Source organism: Acanthopagrus latus, chromosome 13 (assembly GCF_904848185.1).
Source record: "Acanthopagrus latus isolate v.2019 chromosome 13, fAcaLat1.1, whole genome shotgun sequence".
Lineage (NCBI taxonomy): Eukaryota > Metazoa > Chordata > Actinopteri > Spariformes > Sparidae > Acanthopagrus > Acanthopagrus latus.
This window is the reverse complement of record NC_051051.1, coordinates 21828583-21849698: the sequence shown is the minus strand read 5'-3', so window position 1 is coordinate 21849698 and position 21116 is coordinate 21828583. Positions and strand designations below refer to the sequence as shown.

The 21116-nt window shown below is 43.2% G+C and overlaps 1 protein-coding gene across 12 annotated transcripts in view; it reads right to left on the bottom strand.

The window, feature by feature from the left end:
- The window catches only part of ncam1a (neural cell adhesion molecule 1a), a 269175-nt gene that overhangs the window by 197623 nt on the left and 50436 nt on the right, over window positions 1-21116 (bottom strand). The gene's annotated exons all lie outside the window — the stretch shown is intronic.

The window sequence follows — 21116 nt, the reverse complement described above, 5'->3', positions numbered from 1 at the left end:
TCATAATGTAGATTCTAAAGCCGGTGAGGAACAACACCTTTTGTGATGTAGTTATAAAGAACTGGCTGAAAATAACACCCTTGGTGTGATAATCAGAGTGTCCAATTAATTAGTTACTCCAATCTAAAGACTGTAACAGCAAACAGAACAGCATGCTGATCTGTAAACAAGTCCTGAGGCACTATTCGTACACTTGAAAAGAAAAAAAAAAAAAATTAAAAGTGTTAACTTGTTTTGGACCTTGACCTGGACCAGACTAATGTGCTCCTCTGTGCAGCCATGAGTGAGGAAGGTCTTAAATCCATCGTGGCGGGGGGGAGGATTGGACACCCTATCCACCCCATGTGTCTCAGGTTCATATGCTCCTTAAGGGGCCCGCGTGGGGATATAAATTAGAGGGATGTCTTCGACCATAAAGCAGCCTCTTAAAAGGGAGTGTGGTTGATGCAGCTGCACCTCTTTGTTACAAACGGGCGTATTCAACCGTATATGGGGCCTGCTTCCTTAGGCAAACAACATACTGAATATAAGTAAGCCTTGAGGCTAGATTTTGCCTTTTGCCGTGGAGTGAAAGTGAGCCGATGAATCAATGCAGAACAAATTTACGGTGATGGTGATAATTCCTCCCCAACCGGTGTAAGTGTTATGTATGTTCTATATACCTTCTGATGGCAGGAAGCATTTTGGAACATTATATAACCTATAAGGCAAATGCTCAGATGGCCCTTTAATTCACTTATGGCAGCAGCTGAGATAGGTTTTCCCTCCTCCTCATTGGGTTCAGTTACTGGCGGCAAGAGCAAATGTGTCTAGCAGCTGGTAGCATATGGGGTCTCTCCCCTTCTCCGCTTGTATGGGATAAGAGCACAAAGACGCCAGCAGTGCACAGCTGTCTAGACAAAAGCAGGCAAGATTTGGAGGGAAAAATCCAATGAAGTCAATGAAGTTAAACTGGACACTAGGACAGGAGGATATATGAACGTGTGGCAAACGTGGCCCCTTATTCAGTCCGACATGCTGCGAGCTATAGCCACGCTGGCCTGAGGCAAAGTTCAATAAGCACGGAGGAGCGCTCTCTGGTGTGGAGGGCGCGAGGCCTAAAAACTGTAACTTTACTCCGCAACACATGTTTCTAGGCTTCCTCCTGCTGTACGGTGGGGGGGCAGGGAAGGTGGGGGGGGAGCCGAGGGGTTGGACGAGGATGGAGAAGTGCAGCTAGCCTGTGTGAACAACAACACGGCACATGAAAAAGAATAGCAAAACACTGGACCGGCTACCAAGTATGCATCCCAAAAACAGCAACCCCCCACCCCCAGCAGCGAGCTGGAAATATGGAACAGTGTGTTCTCTGTTGACAGGAAAAAGAATAATGAGACTGGAACAAAGGTGCAGATCAGTTTTTTTTGCAGTGTGAAGGCAGAATATGCTCCGCGGAGGCCCATAGTGGAATTTTAAAAGGTTCAAATTGAGGTTTTTAATGATCTTTGTACATGGCGAGGTCAGGGTCGGTAATCAATAGATATTGAGATTACTGGCTTTCAGAGCTCAGTCGCAGGCCTGCGAGTGCATCCCGATTCTGAAGCTCAAACTCAATTATCCCAGGCTCTTATCCACATGTAGTCTGCGCCACCATTTTGATCCTATTAGTTATGGACTTTGAGTGCCTTTCATTTTGTTCGTCACAAGGCAGAGGGAAATGTAAACATCAGTAAAGAGCACACGCGAGATCAATGGCTCCAGTAGATATGAAAAAAAAAAGAAAGAAAGATTATTCGATTTTGCATTCACTAAATTACTACATGCACAGTGCATAAACGAGTTGATCTGGGCAGCTTAGGCTGCGTAGCCACTAAAGTGGATAATGCATTGAGCCTGTTTATCTCATTAGCACAGAAATGCTCAAGATAACAAAACATTCACCTGTGTCTGTAGCAAAGTATTAAAATAATAGCCCAGAAGCCGGCCCATTCCGAGTTCTTACAATTTCTCTCATTAGTTTTAATTACTTTCTTTCCCACAGCTGAGGGAAAATCATTACTGAAATCATAACAATCTAAATTTGGGCTCATGAAAATGAGTATTGTCAGCTCATTTTGTTTTAGCTATCCTCTGGGCTCGGGAGTCATTTTCAGTGTTTATCATGTGCCCTATCAGCCCCCAGCCTTTAGGAAACTGCACACTTGGAGCCAGCTAAGGTTCCTTTTCGCTTTGTTCTTGGAGCCAAGCGGCGGGAAGGAAAGCCTCAAATCATCTGCTTGTCTTCGTTAGTGTGGAAGAAGAGAGATCTTATTCCCTTTTCAAGTGTGATGGCATTAATGCAATCACGCTGACATGTACTGTAGATGACCACTGAACAGAAACCGCAGGAACTTCAAAAAGGAGCCCGAGTGTTTGTAGAACAGAGTGGACTTAAATAATCCAGTTCTTTGGTGCAGACGGGTGATTGAAAGCAGGGGATTGCCAGTTAAATTAATGCAGTTTGTTTAAGGAAAGGTCATTTTTAATATTCCGCAGTGATGGATAGATGATATTATTGTTGGCAAGGCTGCGAGCCCTGCTTGTTGATTTATGAAACAATCCTTCACACTACGGTCTCAGAGATTACTTCTCTAAAATCCCTCCCTTTAACCCACCAGCCAGCACTAAAAAAGCTATCAGCCTTTTGCCTTCCACCTAAGCTCCAAGGCTCTGTTAGAAATCAGTTTAAGTAAATCGTGCATAATAATCTGCTCATGGTGATATTTTGCTAATCAGTCGTTCAGTGAAGTTCTTAACACACTGGACTGTTACTTTCTCTATTTGTTGTGGGTCAACGAGAGTTTGCTCTCTCACATTAAGGGGAACCCGTTCAATGGTCAGTAAGCAAGCGCTTGGATTAGTGTTTACAATTCTTCATCTTAACCGCAAACGACGGATTGGAAAGCTTTAACCACCTTCTAATCCCCACGGCTCCACACCAGGCCACAAACATGCATAAATGGTCCCTCAGCTAGCGGTTTCTAACAACTCCTGTTGGGAGGAAACTAACCCTGGGGGGGGGTGGGGGGGATAGTAACAATAAGATTGGAAAGATGTTTTCTGCCTCACTAATTAAAAGGTCAGTTTCAGCAACAGGAACTTGGGCTTCACGGCACAGTGGCGTTGCTTTATGTGCTGAGGGAAAGACCGGTAATGGTAACGGCTGCTGGAATCATGAACCTCATCACAGCGCAACTTCCATCTGCAAATGATCATTTCGCCACTCGGATCCATCAGCCTCCAGACATAATAAAACCTACAGTTGGATGGAGAGGGGGAGACGCTCGCTGCAGGTTTTAATGGATCCAAAATGAATGCTGCATTTACACGTAAAAAGTAGCAGGATTAAGTATCATCTTGCAGAGAAGAAACTGAAACCGCTGAAAAAGTGCCTCATTCGTATATCACAGCGTCTGATGTAGTGTCTGTGATGTCTCCCATGCAAACTGTAAACGGTTTGTTTTGAAGATGGGAATCGTTTTACTGGCCGCCACATTTCATCAAAACGAGAGCCAGAAAATTCTGTGTTTTGTCAAAGTGAAGGAAAGGCGGCGGGACCAGCGAGTGGTAACCGCCACAGCTGAGAGGGATAGACTGTGACTGTGACCAGTCAGTCAAAGAAAACATGCCGCAAAACATTCTTCTCTTTAATGTCATAAAGGGACCATGTTGTAGTAAGTGAGCTTTCCATGTCTGTTTTCCATTATAAAGCAGATCGAGGTGCTAAATAACTTCTGTGAAAGTATAAAAACTGTGCCCATAAACAAGATGTCAGGACTGAAGTTGTGATGTCAGAACAAACTCCGGGAAACACGTACTTGCCCACTCAGGCCTGCGAGAACAGACCTATCAATGTTTAGAAAGAGGATGAATAGAGGTGCTACAGCCACAGAGAGTATAAGACAAATGAGTGATATGATGGATAAAATATTCTCCAAAGCAACTACAGAGTTAACAATTTGCTTGGATAAGATATTCGTAGAGATCGAGTGCCCTATTTTCATTGATGTTCATTACATGTCTTACTTTTCAGTCCTGTGTGTTCGTTTGACATTGTCTGTTGAATAATGATGATAATAACTACAAAGGCTGTCCCGCGAACCTCACAGCAATAATGTTGCCATACAGCATTCAGCAACATCATGAGATAAAAAGGCTCTGACTCTGACAGTCTGCGCAATTCATCTGAGATAGAGCCCCAATATTCCCAAGCTTTGGTTATCGGCTGAACATCTAAATCCCATTCTCTGAAAATGTAAAACTTCATCTTCTGTTTACAGTGTCTGTTAGAATGACACACTGAAAGGATTCTGCAGCCTCGCTACAGGTCTGAGTGATTTTACTAACTATTGTGAATGCATCTTGTAAACTGTGATTGTGCTGTTCTTTTCCGTACATGCGACGCTGATTGCATGTCTGTCCGTCCTGGGAGAGGCCTGAGGTTTCTTCCACATTCTTTTTTTTCCCCAGTTAAAAGATTTTTTTTTTGTTTTTTCCTACACATGGCAAGTTTCTCCTTACTGGAATCGAGGGTCTAAGGACAGAGGGTGTTGTTCACTGTAAGGATTGTAAAGCCTAATTGAGGCAATGACACTGTGATTCTGAAATAAAATTGACTTGATTTAATTTGATTTGATTTATCAAACATTAAGCCGACTCTCCCGGCTCTACATGTCCAGTGACTTATTAGAGATCGCAGATAATAAGCAAACTGGTCATTACCGTTACAGTTGCCAAGTCCTTAGCACCATTCTACGTACATAGTCCTGAATGTTTCCCATCCAACTATGAGGTCTACTCATCTTACTAAAGCGATGACAATGTTGTTTCTTTTTCCAGCGTGATTTATTGTCTGCGACAGGTTTTGTATCTTTAAGCATTTTTTCCAGCTTCAAATAACTTTTCACCTCTCTACGCAAACACCTCCACAGGAGTTCAGGTGCAGTCTGTGTCTGACATGAGCTGCCCTGGGGATATGCTGTCACTACTGGCATCTCACATATTTCCCTCAACTGTCAAGATCAATAATTGTAAAGACTCTTGAAAGTGAGGTCCTGAGACATCAATTGACTTTTCTAGCTTGTTTGTATGTGCGGCAATGCAGTTTTCAGAGCGTTTTTCTGAACTTTGTTTGAGGGTTTATCTTTGTACAGATTTTGGGGGATACTTGACAATTCTTCTGGCGTGCACAGATGGGAAAAAAAAAAAAAAAAACCCTGAATAAATAGGTTGAGAAACTTAATGAATACAGAGCTTGAGGGCTCAGCGAATTTAATGAGAATGAAAATCGTATGAATCATATGCGCTGGACAGTCGTCAAATCTCAATTTTTCTTCTTTGGATCAATATTTCAAACGGTGATCACCACCGTCATCAAAACTCTAAGTAATGGGATTCTAATTGAACTACACAAATACATATGACACAATAGTCATTTTCCCTATGTGTTGATTTTTGCACCATATACTCATGTAGTACAGATCAGAAATAGAAACGACCTTACTCAGGAAATGTACAGTGTATAAAGTCTGTCAAAAATAGGGATGAGGAAGCTTTCAGCTGCTCCTTGAATCAGAACTTTGAAGAGGAATGAATAAGGTCATCATTCCCTTCATAACCCAGACCAGACTCACTCCATTTCAAGGCCATCTCACTCTCGAATTTCCTTGTGCAAGCCGCAGCCTTCTGTGAATTGAGTCAGCAAGCCACAACACCGCGAGCACAGATATTGAAGAGGAGGCAGTCGGTGCAGGCACACAGACAAGCGCCGATGGAGCAAACAAAAGTAGATGGTTTGTTGTCACCTCAATCTGGATATTCAAATATTTAACGGAGCAGATATCTCGACAGCCGGGAGACAATTTCCTGTGCACAGAAATACCTGACAGTGGAAAGGCGGCCAGCCTCAGAGCGCACTTTTTGAAGAGCGGGGCCGTCAATTTCTACCCTTCAAAGACACTTCCAGCCATTACAGCTACAGTGGCAGACAAATTTAATTTCAGCACGAGGGCAACGGGCTCTTTCTTCCTCGCTCTATTTGACTACACTGTATGAGGCTCTGATTATCTGCCATCTGTTCTTATGGCGGCACCGACTTGGACCCAACATTATCATCATAATTACTTTTAACTGAATCCATGGCATTATCTGTAATACGCTGATATGTCTCGCCATTGGCCATCTCTTGACAGCTAATTAATAGGCCTACATGTATGCCCCTGAAATTCGACTCATGGAGGCACCCAGCTATGTTCTCCAGACTGTCAAGTGCTGACGCCGAAATGCCCAAAGCCACCTGACAGTCAGTCACAAAATGGGATGCATTTTGTGAATGGGAAAAATAAAATTGGCTTCCTTCAATTATTTAAAAGACCCGAGGTCGTGTTCACAAACATTCAGAGAGCACGCTGAGCTTTGGAACTGAATATTTCCCTGCAAGTTGTCCTAATTCAGAAGCAACTCAGCGACATTATCAGTGACACCAATGCGGCAGACTCCAAAACCTATTTCTACATGTGGGCCTATCCCGATAATTACCTAAATGACTCATCATACAAACAATATATTATCGACTGATAGATACATGGTTATGACCTTGACCATTTTTGCTGACCTTAATTTTGCCCGTTGTCTTCACAATTAGTTTTCCTTTAATTTCTCAAATCGGATGTCTGAAAATTTCTAAGAATTAAAAGTTTACTGCTCGCTGAATGTATGTACTAGCATTATCATGCTATCATATTAGCATTTCACCAGTGACATAACATGCTCTTATAATGTAAGTAATATAATCAGCAATGATAAGATTCATGGCAATAATTTCCTGGACAATATGTCATCCAACAGAAGTGACAGTTATTTATTTGCACAAATTATTTTAGTTTTCAAACTATGACAATACTCACCAAATAAAAATGAATATTCCACTAATGTTCCTGTTAACATACAGTCAAGCTATGCACTCACACGCACAGCATCTTTCATTTCTTCAGCCGCCATCTTGAAAAGATCAGTCCTTTTGTATCCAGCTCTGTATTATGTTTGGGTATTATTCCCTTTCATACCAGAACTGTGGACTTTTGTTTTGGGCATGCATCTCCACCCTCGACTTGGAAACTGTTTGCTAGTGTGTTTGTGTACAAATCATTCATAACAATGCAGAGGTAAGCTCGCAAACTGTGGCTGAAACCCTGATTGAGATGCATAATCCAAATGCGCTGTACTTGGACTTCTAAAACCATGTAAACTTATTTTTTTTCACTAAATCAGTCAATCCATAATAGTATAGTGGAGAGAAGAAAAAAAAAACTCAAGGAAGAAAATGAAAAGCATATTTCAGTACACCTGATGAAAAGTCATGAGAAGCAGTTCAGCCCCAGGTTTTTTTTTGCAAGAAAACAACAATCCGACAACCTCCTCCTAAGCACTCTCTTCATCCACAGGCCATGCCCGTTTATGGGATAGAAATTGTCGGGGTAGCACAGAGGTTGAGTGGGGGGGGGGGGCTAGAGCTTCCTTAATGGCTCAGAGCCAATAAACACATAAATAAACATTATAGCAGCAGATACTTTTACAGGGGCAGGTGGTGAAAGGCTGGTTAAGTGGCACAGAAAGCTAGTAAAACGCCAAGAGTCCAGCCTTTAATCAAGTTTCGGTTGGGCTCTCAGCAGAGATCTGATTACATGCAGACACCGGGCTCCTTATGATGAATGTGGGTGGGACTGGGTGCACCAACTTTCCCGCTCAACCACCCAACTCCACCCCCCCCCCAATCCCCACCCCCCGCATCCTCCATCCCATCACTCTTGGAGGAGCAGGCGCGAGATGGCAGCTGAGCAGCTTCCCGAGCACATGGATTTCCAACGGTTCGCCTGGATGCACCATATGGCGGCGGCTATCAGCACGGCTCCTGCCAACCTCACAGCACATACTCATAAGCAAACAGAGCAAGCTGATTAGCTCATTTCAGTTGCTTCTGTCAAGGTATTCAGAAGGAGTTTGTCTGTTATGTTTTTTGTTTTTTGTTTTTTTTATTTCCTGAGATCAGAAAGAAATCCAGTAAGGGAATATCTAAAAGGTCAAGCGTCGCTGTCAGGTATTTTTCTAAGGAAGAAACAGGGTGTTCTATCTAATAATAAACGAGCGGATAAGAAGAATTTGATTACTCATCCCTCCCAGACAGGTGAATGTAGCTTACACTCACAAACTGGCTGGCTGGGAGAAACTGTATCAGACACATAAAGTGCTTACATGAATCCCCGGTAACAACTACACGTTATGCAAACTGGGCAGATTAGTTTTGGCCTCCCATCACTCCAACTACACTTGAAATTTTGCAGGTTGCCCAGCAGAAAACAATTTTACCTCCCTCAAAGAAAAAAACCCCTAACTAATCAGGGATCAGATGGCACTGTTTCAGTCAGATCTCGACCAAAGTGAACATCCGATCCCGTGGGAGAATTTGGCAGGATGTGTTAGGCGGTGCTCTCCACCACCACCACCATCATCCAAACTAAAAGGGGAAATATCTTTTAGATGACTGATGTTCATTTTCCGTCAAAGTCGCATCCAAAAAACAACCAACACCTGCTTACATCTGTCTTTTTTGTTCAGTGACAATTGGCACTCATTTCAAGGTCAAAGGACTGCAGTAGTCATGGGTATTCACCAGCCCGAGCTCCAATCAGATCTAAGGGAAACGTGACACCAGGTGGGACATGCCAAGTATCGCCCCTTTGCTGGAGCGAAGCTATGAAGTGCATTGAAGTTCCAGACACTGGTGCCTTAATAGTTTCTGTGTCTGTTCAAGCAGCGCTCAAACTTTGTTCGGATTTAAAGAGAGATTGAAGTGAAATAAAAAAGAAAGTAACCACTGTAACATTGTCGCTGGTCTTCATGCTGCTTCCCATTGTTCCGTGCATGGTTTCCGGCGCATTTGGAAAAGGACAATAAAGGGCAAACCAACCTCTTGGCCTATTTTTCAGGGAGTTTACCCAAATGTAAAAAAAAAAAAAAAAAAAAAAAAACCTGCATACATGCTCAGATTTTGTTTTAAAATGGTATTGGATCATGAGCACTTGAGCTGTTCTGGAGGCTCATGTAAAAACAACTAAGACATTTATCTTTTCATGGATCAAACGGAAACGTTTCCTTATTTATTGAAAAGAAGATATATCGTCTTTGGCATTTCTGATGTCTTCCCTCTTGATCCAACGTGCTCAGATTAATACTACAATATATCCTAATAAACAGAAACATTATGTCTCGTGTCGTGCTGCTGTGCAACAAATAATAAAGCATTATTAATTTGACAGATAATGTACTGCCAGATGTGAGATGGTAACTGAAAAAAAAAACAAAAAAAAGGAGAAGGAAATATTCTGGAAAGCAGCTGTGGGTGGGAGGATTCCCTCTGCTGCTACCTCTAATTTTCGCTGTCGTTATTTTAGCGCCTCGTGTCACGTAATGAGTCTTACAATAAGAGCCGACAAGGTCCCAGTGTACTCTTCAGCGGCTGCTTCTCACCTTAATGTTCGGAGTATATCTGACAAAGCAGCTACCTTGTACTGCCTTCCTGTCTGTCAGGCCTCCTGGCAGCTGTTTTCCATTAGCCCGATATTAGCCTTCATGCAATTAAAGTGAACGCCCACGCTTAGAGGAATCTGGTGTGAAGTGCGCCGAGCAGCAGCAGCACTGTCTTGAAGATTGTGCTCTCTGCCCTGGTCGGATCATTCTCAAGTCAATAACGCATCTGGGGGCAGAAGTCCTGTTGTGCTTCCTTTCTGCGGACTCTTGCTAAAGACAGTCATAAATGGATCCCTCTGAAAATGCCCCCCCAGGTTGCTCTATTGAAACCTACTGTCCTCAGATAGAGATGAAAGCACCAGTACTACCAGTGGCTCAGGCTTTTCATATTCATGCGTCAATTTCATTCCACTGTATTCACGCTATCAGGCATGGCAGGGTGCATTATATCTAAATATAGCTGACAATTCTGACATTTCATCTTCCTGGCTGCAGATTCTCTTCTCTTTTTTTCCCCCATTCAAGTTAAGACACCGCTTTTTTGAACATGCTACGAGATATCAGAGAAGGGCTGGGCGATACGGCCTTAAAATAGTATCACCACATTTTAAGGCTATACAGAGATAAAGGTTTTATGTCTCAGTGCTAAGAAATCTCCACAAAAGCACTTCATAAATGACAGGAGCGGGCGACAAAACAGTACCTTGATGTCAACAACGCGACACTGTTGCGGGGATGATTATCGGTTCTCTCACAAGATATCAACACAATGAGATTTTTGATGAACAATCAGCAGTAATCCGGATAAAATGAAGCGCGGTGGAGGCAGGTATTAGACCTAGGGACGTCAGTTTCAGCTTCATTTTGCTCTCGACAAGCTGACACTAACCGGGTAGTTATTACAAAAAATAAAAAATAAAACGAAAAATGACTTGAAGTACAAGAGGGGCTTTCTGTTTAATCCGGCGTTCAATTTACTCAATGAGCTCCGGCAAACCGCGACAAGGTCCCAGTGTGCTGCTCAGCGGCTGCTTCTCACATTAATGTTCGGAGAATATCTGACGAAGCAGGCGAGGCGGTCTGACATGTGCTGGGTGGAGAGGCTCCGATTAAGGAGCACACTACTCTCACGTAACTGCACCTATTTTCCACGCGTCGCTTTGTCACTGTGTCAGCGAGGAGCACGCTGACTGGACTGACTCTCTGAGTCCGCACTGGTTGGTTGTTGAGTTACCTTTTCATCGGAGAGCTGTCCAACAGTTGCTTGTCAGAGCTAACGTTAGCCTGTCCGTCCTGGCTATCTTGACCTTTAGCTGATCATTCTGCTCAAATTTTTCCACACGTAGCTCTCAAAGTCAGGACGCACTCAAGGTAACTGATCCGTGGCTTCTCCTCCGATCGGTGAGCACAAAAAGAAATTGTTTTCCCTGCAGCTAGCCGGCGGCGGCACTATCTGTGTTTGCTAGCCGTCCTCAGACATGGCAGCAGGGTGCCTATTCTTAATGTGGTATGACACAGTTCTCACAGTAGCACTCCTTTACTAAAGAAGAGCATCACACAGTGTAACTTACATTTGACTTTGTTGCCTTTCTGGAGGAAGTGTTCCCACACCGAGCTCCTTTTAGCAAAGCAGTTAGCAGAAAGTGTGTCGGTATGCCATTTAACCAACAGGCCGACAACCATATCCAGTCCAAAATATTCCTGGCAGTTAAGAGATTAGTTGTAAGTGTTAGTCTGGCGAGTTTTGAAAATGATATCACCTCTCTGTAATGCAACCCTTAACACCAGGGAAACAACATGTAGGCCAAATCACGAAAAAACGGTGTCCAATACAATGACAATACTATATATAAATACACATATGCACAAATATATAAATATATACAGATATATAATATTGATATTTTTTCCCACCAAAATATTCACATATCTTCCAGGCTTACAATTCTAAAGTTGATAAAAGCATTCTTAACAGTCTGCGCTCTTATAACCCATCAAATGCTGAAAACACCAAATTGCAGACATGTTCTATAGCTCGCGCTGTTGCGCTGAAAGGAAATGCTTTTCTGTGATTAGAGTCTTTGTCCCGCGGCTGAACACTGTCCGTCACTGTTCTCGGCGAACTGAACTGGGGTCAGGCTCTAAAGTGTGGTAAAGTAATGAAACTTTGAACGTCATCAATCATTATGATGACAAACAGCAGGAAGATTACGGCTTGAAAATGACTAGAATTATCCATTTACACGGCAGACACAAAGACTTGAGCTGAGCTGTAATCTGTTTAGAAGAAGAGGGACACAGTTCAATTTTACTTGTCTGAGGCGTAAACAGCTTTCAGTGAGTCACAGTGAGAAAAGCCCAGAGAAGACGAGCCCGTGTCGACTCAGACTGCAGTGGTGATGCATTTGGCTTGTAGTAGTTTCAGCACATCACAAGAGTCAGGGGATTATACCGACAGTGAAATAATTAACTCTAAAGCACATGCGATGAAGACACTTGGCAGAGTGTACGGTACAGTTGTTTATAATATATAACATCTGAACCATCTGTCACAGTTGAAACAGATTTTTTTTTTTGCAGTCTCACAGGTTGCATTGACTTAGAACCGATGACGAGCTCTGTTTTGCTTTCGGAAAAGAAAACCTTTGTCTGCTGTCATGTGAATTCGTTCGGTTAGAAATGTTCCGATCTCATAATGATATGTTCTTTAAACTTCCAAGATGAAAGCCCCTCACAGCAGTCAGATCCTTGACTCACCCACATCTTCTGACCCCTTTCTGTGAAAACCACTCCTCCTCCCTCATGCTGGCAGGCTCAGCCATCCTCTAAAGGTTGTAATTGTGGCTGCTTAGGGGGCAATTTTGAGGGCAGCAGCCCATGTTCCCTTTTTTAGAGGGGGGCAGTGTGAGTGTGGTCGTCTTTGAAAAAAAGAAAAAACGGGAGCCCAGCAATATGTTGTTGGAAAATCAGAGGCCTTTCGGAATGTCTACAATATTCTGGCATGTTGTTGTTGTGACTGACAGCTGGGGATGGGTGTGCCAGCATGGTGGGAGTGACTTGGAAAATGATCTGGATGTCTTTGGGGTAGGGGGAGTCATTACCGAGGCCATGGCTTTGAAGGGGTGGGGCAGGCCGGTGCCTGGTGGGTGGGAGGGATGTTGTGAGTCGGCCAGCTCCGCAACAGGCTCAGCACGCTGGCGACAGATGGAGGGGAATGCCATGTGCCGCGAGTAGCCGACGCAATCCTTCACAGCTGTCCAATAGGGCGAGGGCGTGCAAAAAATAGCAGGGCAGGCCCATAACAGCTCAAGGTGGGTATGTGGAATGAGGAGTAAACATTCTCATCGCTCACTTCTCCGCCAGGGCTTCCTCTGCGCTGTGACCGCGGCTGATTAGACGGGCCTCCGAGCGCTTCCACACAGGTGGGGGGTGGGACTGCCGACCCCCTGCCCGGGCACCTCAGGTTTTTCCGCCTTTAAAAGGCACTATCTCTGACTCCTATTTTCTGCCCAGCAGCGTTTCCCCGACAGCCACACCTCCTTGTCACCCACTGCGAGCTATTCACCATCAAGAAATGTAATTCGAGTGTAGGCTGTTGAGGATAATACCAGCAGGACGCCCAACGATTGTACAGGATTGAAGGAGTGAGTATCATGGGATGTACAGTGCGGTGTTATAAGAATAACTCAGTGAAAATGAGAGAGGACTCAGAGATGTCTTCATATGAGCGAGGACTGAAATGACATAATAAAAACTAAGGCTGCAACTGACGATTATTTTCACTGTGGGTTTGTTTACTTGATTCATCGATGTCTTGTCTGGTCGGTTACATTGTAAAATGTGTTGATCAGTGTTGTCAGAAGCCCTAGACGACGTCCACAAGTGTCCTGTTTTGTCCACAACTCATAGATATTCTGCTACTCTGACTGTTTGTTGAACGTTGGTTTCCGTTCATTTGCAACTCTCTGGGGGTTTTGTTTGTTTGTTTAGGTGAATTACTGACTATCAGATAGATGTCCTTGATAACATAAGAACGTGTTGCATATTTTCTCCTTTCCTTATTAATTCTTGGAATACTGTACTACATCTACATCAGCCGTGGATGACAGAAAACTCCTCTTACAGACGCGTCAGCCATCACAACCTTTAAACAAAGCGTTTGTCATCCATCTCGAAACATGAAAGGAGAAAAATGCCAAGCCTGTTTTGATGCGGTAAAGTGTTTTTCATCCCTTCCTTAGTTTTTTCAACACGTTCTCCTCTCAGGTTTTACCCTCCCTGCAATTATCCTGTCTGCCAGCCTTACCGCCGAACACACAGGTGCACGCTGACACGATGTGTAGGTGATACGGTCCTGAAAGGAAGCCGTCAATCCTGCCCTGGTATGACAGCATGCAGGTATGCCAGGGGCATGTGATCCGTCTTCAATTAGTCCTGCATTTGTTAGCCTGCTCGTGCGCATCGCTCAGAAGAGAGGTCGTCTACACATGGCAGAGAATTGCTGTACAAAGAAAAATGTCGTGCTCTAATTATATCAATTAGAAGCACAGTTTGGTGCTCAGGTGATGGAGGTGACGGCTGAGGCTTACATGGACTTTTCCTCCTGGATTTGTCTGTCCAGGAAAAAAATAAATAAAAAAGCTCAGACCAGAGAACATGTTCAACAAATGCCGCCTCGCTTCAAAATACAGATGTGAGCGAGTGACTGGGCAGAATTAAATTACACTTGCAAGTGCAGGTTTGAGAAGTCAGCCACAGTAGCTGTGACTTTCCTTTTTACGACAGTGAAGGCAGACGTGATGTTTGCTGTGATGGATCACCTATAATACAGGTTTGAAGTCTCTGACAGTGTATTTTCGCAGCACGGTAAAATGAACGGAACCGGCCGGATGCCAGGAAAAAAAAAAAAAAAAGCATTAAAAAGAAACTACAGCATGCTTTGGAAGGTGGTCAGAAGTAATGATTTGTGATTTTTGATTTGTGTTAACAGGTCGGTTCATCCAAACTACAAAACAACATGTTTCTAGTTTTAGTTGAATTTCTCCTGGTTTAAAAGATCTGTCAATGAACTACACTGGGCTACGCTCTGACTGACAGCTCAAACCCATTTTCTTGGCCTATCCAGATGTTATCTAGATGGATTTTAGGAAGTCTAGACAGCAATGCTTGTTTTGTTTTTGGTTTTTTTGCAAATCACATGCCGATTTGAATTGCAATATGCGGACGTGTCTCAGCCTGCATGATCTGGACACTCATGGGATTTCAAAGTGTCGTCGGTGTCACTCGCAGCGTGAAACACAACAGCGACGTCGAGTTGAAGTGCATCAGAGTGGCTGAGTGGAATCCATGCTGCGAGCGGCAGAGCAGTATGGAACAACAGTCTGCGGAGTCACGCTGAAACGTCTCCTGTGCGACTTGACAGCGAGACCGTTTGGAGGGCGCGATGATTGATCTCCACTTCTCATGCCTCCGTGTGGAAGAGCTGCGTCACCGGCGTGCGTGATGACTCACACCCACGTTATCACTGCAGCAACCATTGCAGACACGTTGGCGTTGTCTGGGCTCATGAAACGGATCTGATCACTTACAAAATAACAAAAAATAGAACGTCTGTCTTTCAGATCTGCCATTGAGAAACATTTACCGACTTACGTTTTTTTCACGCCTTGATTAAATGATGAGGCATAATCGATAACAAAATTACATGATTGGGCATGTTATTTCAGTGTGCACTGAATTAGAAATGGTCAATTAAGCCATGTAATAAGATGCAATACTAAGCCAGCGTAACAGACACATTGCTGTCAGGGGCCGTAGGTGCATTCATATTTGTTTGTCTTCTATGGTGATTGACCTCAGCGGTGATCTGATATTTCTGTATCATATCAGCATCAGGGGAACTTCACGCAGCTCATTATTTCTGCTGGCCCTACCTTTATTTTTTTTTGTCTCTTCATCATTTGCCTGGCACATGGCTTGCAATGGTGTTTTCTTTTTGTGCCAGCTCAAGTCTACAGCACCAGACTGCTGTGAATCAGGCTGTTGGATTAGAATTCTTCCGCTGTCATTCTTTAAGTGCTGAGCGAACCACAAATGAGATTCCACCTCCACCTCACTTGTATATGGATGGAGGCAGAAATCTGAGGAACAGATATCTCAAAACCTGAAATATTAAAAGCACACTGCATTTGCAAGATGCTGGCTTTGTGGTTTTGGTGAACCGAGCCTTTAAGCGGATAAAAGTAAAATAATAATAACAACACATTCCAGGACGGTCCTTTTCATGTTTCCAAATACTACGCTGGGGAGCACTCCTGACTGGAAACTCAGTCTAAAATAGCCTTCATGTGGTCCTGTGAGGGCTTCATGCAATCCAAGCTGTGAGCAGTCCATGATAAATTCTGAGCTGAAACGTTAGTGCTAAAAGCAAAGCTCCATCATGGATCACCTCATGGAGCAGAAGGCTGACATTGGATACTCCCCATGGAGGGGACCCTAGACCCTGGTACAGTGGGTTTAGCGGGCTGACGGGGGCCCCTCTCTTTTGAATAAATGCACAGTGGCGGACGGCCGGCAGCAGACGGGAGCGTTTAAGGAGGGACCCGTGCGGCGAGGGGCTTGGCGGACATCCAGAGCCTCTCGCTGCGCAGCTTAATCACAACCAGATTTGGAAATTTAAGATGAAAACAAAACTGGGGGAAGCTTGTAAAATTTATGAGGTCTTTGGAAGGTGAGACTGCAACTGTTTGAGGGGCTGCGTCTGCGAGCGCGGCCTGTAACTACACTTTATTATCTGCAACATTATCACAAGAAAGTCATTACAGTCATGTCTTATATCCTACACTAGCTGTCACGCTCAGCAACATACCCAGCCATGACAGAAATGCTGACAGTTTAATTTCGGCATTATTTACTCCTGTGCATTGATGTGTGCCGTATACTGGCATGGACCCATATTTTCAGCCCTGGCTGCTAGAAATCACGTTTCTACGCTGCTAATTTTCATTGCCAAATGACTTTTAAAAGGGCATGCAATTTGTGGCAGGGATTATTCTCCACATTTGCGGTAAGGTTTAGGCAACGAAAGCATGTAAGATTAGGGAGAGGTGGTGGTTTCCTGACCTCGGTCCCACAGGTGCTGTAAGGGCCTGAACATAACCATAAAAAACACTCATTATGATTTAGTCGCTACGTGGTAGCCTGCTGATGCGGGAAGACTTTCGGTGGAAAGCAAATTTGATGTATTGATGAAATTTTACTAATACATTCCGCGTCAACATCTTTGCAAATAGCCAGATAGCTTATTTTGTTCTGACAAACAGTCTGACACATGTTACTATCATAGAAGAGACAGAAGGAAGGTAGAAAATATGAACATTGGAGAACCACCTGTTAGTGAGCATATTGCTCAATTCTGATCGACTCACAGAAGTGCACAGCATCATCTTTTTCGAAGTGAGGAGGAGCTCAAATGAGACAGCACAGGGCGAAATCTCTCAGACCCTATCACATGTCCTGTTTGTCTTGAAGAAGATGGTAGTGGAGGGGCCACGGAGTGCCTGATTTCATAGAAGCACTAATCTTTGGCCTGGTGGTGGCATGAGAACAGTGGCTCTCAAGTTCATTGAATATGGTTTATGCAGTTCTGTTGGAATTGTATGTTTCAGTTAACCACGGTAACATTGAAATTTGTACACTGGATAATATGTTGGGACATTTTCCAGCATGTAAGCAACGTTAAGTAATGTTAAGTTTCAATATAATGGGTTTTAACATACCCTCGGTTTGCCGAAACATACATTGCAACGTTTACTCTTGTGACTAGGCTGGATTCATGGAGGGAAAGTGCAATACAGTTTGCTGCTGATGTTATTGTACTGACCTTACTTTCATCTTTTTTATTAGTTACTTCCCCTATCATCGGTAATAAGTGATAGAAAATGTGGTGTTTGAACTTCTTTGGGCTTTTAAATAGGGACACGTCAGGCAAAGTCTGGACCAACTGCATTAGAGGAAAGTTCAGACATTAGAACCATGAATGTTAACAGGAAAGTTCATGGAAATCTCGCCATGACTTCACAAGACACCTTTTATGAAGGCATCTGGCTTTGGACCAAAGAGCTGGATGGCTCACTGCTTACGGACCAACCTCAATCACAATCTTTAAGACCCACCGGTAAATGGGCAAATTGGCTGTTCGCATCAGACATATAAATAACGGCTTTCTATTATTTCCAGAGTTGCGAGTCACCTTGGATTTTTTTTTTTTTTCCTACCCTTGTTTCAACACATAGTTGTCCCCCCCCGGGGCTTCTCTACTGGTTTAGTGAAAATACTTAGATAACTCACCTATTGAAGAAGACATGAGAAGAAGCAGCCATCATTTGATCCAAAGGAGCAGAGAGGGAAGAGACAGAGGAAAAAAAAAAAGAGAGAGAAATTAGTTACATTGTCAACAATTTTCAAACAGTACATACAATGCGGTGCACAAAGTCACACTTGAAAAGCCCTCCAGATGCAAGGTGAATGAAGCCAAGAAGCCTCTCAACAGAACAGCTTTACAAACAACACTGGATCACTTCCTGAAGAGGAGAGGGAGGAAAAAAAAATGCATACTCTGGGTGCACACTCTTTACCACACTTTTTGCCTGTACAAGGTTGATCGTGTTTTTGCATTAATGATAATGATGACAAGCCAGCGAGGGCATGGTAGAGTAAGGCACTGGTAAAAAATCATGAAGGTGTGCCCTCTTAAAACTAACTTTGAAGGGTGTGATGTCAGAACTGCTGTGTTTTTCTAACTGTTAAATCCCTGCAGCTCGGGGTGGTATTGTTTGCTTGTATAATTTAAGTCAGCTTAAAGGATTAACACTGTCTCAGGTTACATCACAACCTTTTACTACTAAGGTCGGACTATTATCAGGGTTTCATACTTTATGGGGCATTAAATATACATTTGTTCCATCCCTACTGTCTCGGTTAGGGGTCAGTGTTTTATGCTGCTATTAGCTGTAAACACTGCGCAAAAGGGGCGAACCCATCTCATTTTGACAGTGCTTTAGTCTTTTTATTTGAATTGCACACATAATGTAGAGGACATGTAAAAAACATAATCCGAGCACAAAAACGACTGGACTTCTTGTGTGTGCCCGCCAACTCAATGGCAAGTTTCCTCAATTCCATCATCCAATCAACCAGCTTACGTTTTTCTTATTAGCAAACTACTTTGAGTCTGTATCGGGAATAGAATATGCTGGGTTGAGCCAATAGCTTTCCCCTTTTCATATGGTTTCCTCCAGCGGGAAATCACCATAAACCACTTTCTTCACTCCCGCTCCTTAAAAGCCAGCAAATCGCGTCAATTTTGCACGAGAGAAAAGGCTATGGAAAAGTGAATGCCAAGGTCAACTTATTAATCTACCTGAAGAAAAGCCCTGCTGTCCTTTTACTTTCCTAAAGTGGTAATCATCTCAGCCCTCTGAGCGCTCAAGAAAAGGGGTCAGGCAAAGGGCGAAGGAAAAACAGAAAAAGTAACTTTGAAGCGAATAGGAGCGTAAGCAAAGGGCTGAAAAGGTCAACAATATTCAGAGCGAAATGTCTTAATAAGAGTCCGCCCACAGCTTTGATTACACATTGGCAGCATCGCTTGGCAGCATCCTGAAAATAGCATTTCGAGATAACATTTATCAACAATTTCATCTGCTGCCCCTCTGAACCCTTCTAAATTATAATCTTGTAAGGGTGCCACACTTTCTTTTTTTTTTTTTTAGCTACAAGGAACACCCATATGAGGACGGGGACATCAGTCAACTGACACCAACGGATTTCATTTTCAGTCACTTAACGGTAATGTAGTAAATGATGTTTGGCAGAAACAGCCGCCTAAAAGCACTATGTAGGAACATGAGCACCTCAGCGTCTCGTCTGCTTTGGATAACTGCTTAAAAGTGTTTAATGTCAAGGTTCAGTATCAATGAACCAACTTCAAAACATACTCAGCATGGCTGTGAAAAGAAAAGGTTAGGTATATCCTGTATTATTGTAACAATTCCTGCAAATTGAAAAATAAAAATAAAAATAGTAATAATTCCAAGACCTCCCGAGTCAGTTCAATCACATTCATGTGCATGGTACATATAGGACAATTTATAATGGTGTGAGTAAATAATGAAGGTTTTAGACTTTTTTGACCAAGTGAATAATAATTTTACAGTTGACTAACACCATCAACAAAAATGACCAATGAAGCATTTATTGCCAGTCTGCAATTGTGTCTTCCTATACAGTATTCAAAACCATTTCTGTGACAATCTGATGTCAGCTGATGATTTTGGTCTGTTGATGTATGGTTCAATCTCCAATAAAGAACAATTCGTCTGAATTTCGTGGACAAACACTGATGCTGAAGTGTTGCATACTTTGCTTCCTTTGCTTCCGAAACATCAACATGTCATCGAAAGTAACACCCTGCAGTGGCATTGTGCTCGTTTTAATTGGTTCGGTGTAAAAAAAGCAAAGCCGGCGCAATGACAGGTCTTCTTGGTGGAAGTATGGCGAGATGTCTTTGTGAAAGGGGCTGAGGAGAAAGTAAGTGGCACATTTCATGGGGGTGGAAAAAGATTGGACATTTCTGAACATTTGATAAAGTGTTGTCAGGATTTCAAAAGATGCCCTTAATAAATTATCTTATAGTTGTCACCATGAACGCCCACCACTGTTTGTGATCTGCTGACAGTGAGACATGTTCCCCAAGATAAACGTACAGCGCCCAGAGAGGAGTTATCTTCTCCATTTGAGCAGTCTGAGAATGACTGTTGGGCTCTTTCACAGCTGGCAAACTCATGGGCTCTTATGAAACCAAGATCAGAGTTGTTTTGTATTGTCTGTCAGGGCAAATAAATAAATCAATGAATATTTTTGGAATATGCCCAACCTTTGTTGAAAATGCACAGCTTGCAAAAGCAGAGTGTTGTAACTAATTGCGGTCAGTGTGCGGTCTAGAAAGTGGTTGTTCACATCTATGCGGCCAAGAGGAAATTGGCAGTGTTAAAGGCTGCTTAGAAAGTGACTCTTGTTATTACTGAAGACATAAACAAATGAGGGGTCCTGTCATTTCATTGATAGTGCCATTTTAAAGAAGTAAACCAAATTAAATTGTAATTGTGAGGCCAAAAAGTTAAGGACAAATGTCCTCTTCATGTCAACAGCAACATAGCAGGGAACCATTCGGCCATCTTTTCACTGGAAGATGAAAAAGGTTTTTGTTGAAGTGAATCAGTCCTCCCCCCCCCACTTCACACTGCTCTGGTTTCACACATTGACCATTTCCTCACAGCGACACTTAACACAGTCGACAAACAGCATGAGCATCTGAATTACCCTGATGTTCCAGTATAGCAGGTTTTATTCTATACTCGAAGGCAGTGCCCCTGCCAAACCTATAATTCTAGGTGACCTGGTGGTGTTAACCTACCAAGTGGCTGGCTCAGGTGGGTGCTCACAGACCGCAACTGAGGGATTTCAGGGCAATAAATGAAACCAGGTGGCAGATATTGAAGGTTCTTATCTGTAGA